Below are 1,784 nucleotides of genomic sequence, written 5' to 3' on the forward strand. Positions count from 1 at the left end.
CCCCCCCAGGTGTCCTCCACGGGTCCGTGTCCCGGCGAGGTTTATGGACGGGAAGCTGTTTGTACCAAAATATTTAACGTCTCCCAGTCTTCCCTTTGGAGGAGCTGAATCCTCTGATTTCTGTCATAGTTTTCAATCAGTTTCCAGTCATTTTTGTTAGTTTTCAGTTATTTTTTGGTCAGGTTTTTGTCATTTTTTCAGTCTTTTTTGTGTGTTTTCAATCAGTTTTCAGTTATTTTTGTCAGTTTTCAATCACTGCGAACAGAGGATAAACCAGCGGGACTGTAACCGTAACAGAAGAGTTTTGTGACGTTACAGAGAAAATGCATTTTAATATTTTTGCCGGTGAGGAAGAGCTTGGTGGGTGGATGTCGGTGCCAACATGGCCGCTGTTTCGGACTCTGGTTTCTGATCTGATCTGGTTTCTGATCGGATCTAGTTTCTGATCTGATCTAGTTTCTGATCTGATCTGGTTTCTGATCTGATCTGGTTTCTGATCTGGTTTCTGGTCTGATCTGGTTTCTGATCTGATCTGGTTTCTGGTCTGATCTGGTTTCTGATCTGATCTGGTTTCTGGTCTGATCTGGTTTCTGATCTGATCTGGTTTCTGATCGGATCTGGTTTCTGATCTGATCTGGTTTCTGATCTGATCTGGTTTCTGATCTGATCTGGTTTCTGATCTGATCTGGTTTCTGGTCTGATCTGGTTTCTGATCTGATCTGGTTTCTGGTCTGGTCTGGTTTCTGGTCTGGTCTGGTTTCTGATCTGATCTGGTTTCTGATCTGGTCTGGTTTCTGGTCTGGTCTGGTTTCTGGTCTGGTCTGGTTTCTGGTCTGGTCTGGTTTCTGCAGCCACAGATTCACAGTCCAGTGGAAACCTTCCCGGGTCGTCGTGTCTCGTAGAAACATGAACCAATCTGAAGTTGGACCAGCGGGATTTTATCATCAGCACTCTGCGGGGGAGAAGACAGCCTCCGCAGATTATTAAGAACATCGTTTAACATTTATATTATATTATATTATATTATATTATATTATGAGTTTGTTCTGCGTAAAATGACAGAGAGCCGGAGTCGCTTGTTAACTGTCGTTCTCTTCCAGCCTCAACGCCGGAAGGCCTGACATCACTTCCTGTCCAGCTACATTAATGGACTTAAAAAACAAATCTGAGGTATTTTGCTTGAGTATTTCCACGTTCTACTCAGAAAACGGACCAGAAACTGACCCAAAACTGACCTAAACCTGACCTAAACCTGACCTAACCCTGACCTAAAACTGACTTAAAACTGACCTAAAACTGACCTAAACCTGTCCTAAAACTGACTTAAAACTGACCTAAACCTGACCTAAAACTGACTTAAAACTGACCTTAAACTGACTTAAAACTGACCTAAAACTGACCTAAACCTGACCTAAAACTGACTTAAAACTGACCTAAACCTGACCTAAAACTGACTTAAAACTGACCTAAAACTGACTTAAAACTGACCTTAAACTGACTTAAAACTGACCGTAAACTGACTTAAAACTGACCTTAAACTGACTTAAAACTGACTTAAAACTGACCTAAAACTGACTTAAAACTGACCTAAAACTGACTTAAAACTGACCCAAAACTAGCTGAAATTGGATCCAAAACTGGACGGAAAATGATTGAAGAATTTTCCAAAAATGATTTAAAAAGTGACTATAGAACACACAGACTCATATCCCTAATCTCAACGATCACCAGGAGAAACCAGAAGAAACGAGACATTGAATTACAGAAGAGTGTGTGTGTGTGTG

General features: G+C 41.2%; 1 protein-coding gene across 1 annotated transcript in view; it reads left to right on the forward strand.

Annotated features, from left to right (window-relative positions):
• Positions 1-559, forward strand: part of LOC116702579 (caskin-2) — a gene marked incomplete at its 5' end in the record, with an annotated part of 6,486 nt that extends 5,927 nt beyond the window's left edge. The window contains 1 exon segment of the mRNA XM_032536878.1: positions 1-559. This exon segment is cut by the window's left edge and continues 210 nt beyond it.
• Positions 560-1,784: the final 1,225 nt, after the last annotated feature.

This window comes from Etheostoma spectabile, chromosome 15 (genome assembly GCF_008692095.1).
Source record: "Etheostoma spectabile isolate EspeVRDwgs_2016 chromosome 15, UIUC_Espe_1.0, whole genome shotgun sequence".
Taxonomy (NCBI): domain Eukaryota; kingdom Metazoa; phylum Chordata; class Actinopteri; order Perciformes; family Percidae; genus Etheostoma; species Etheostoma spectabile.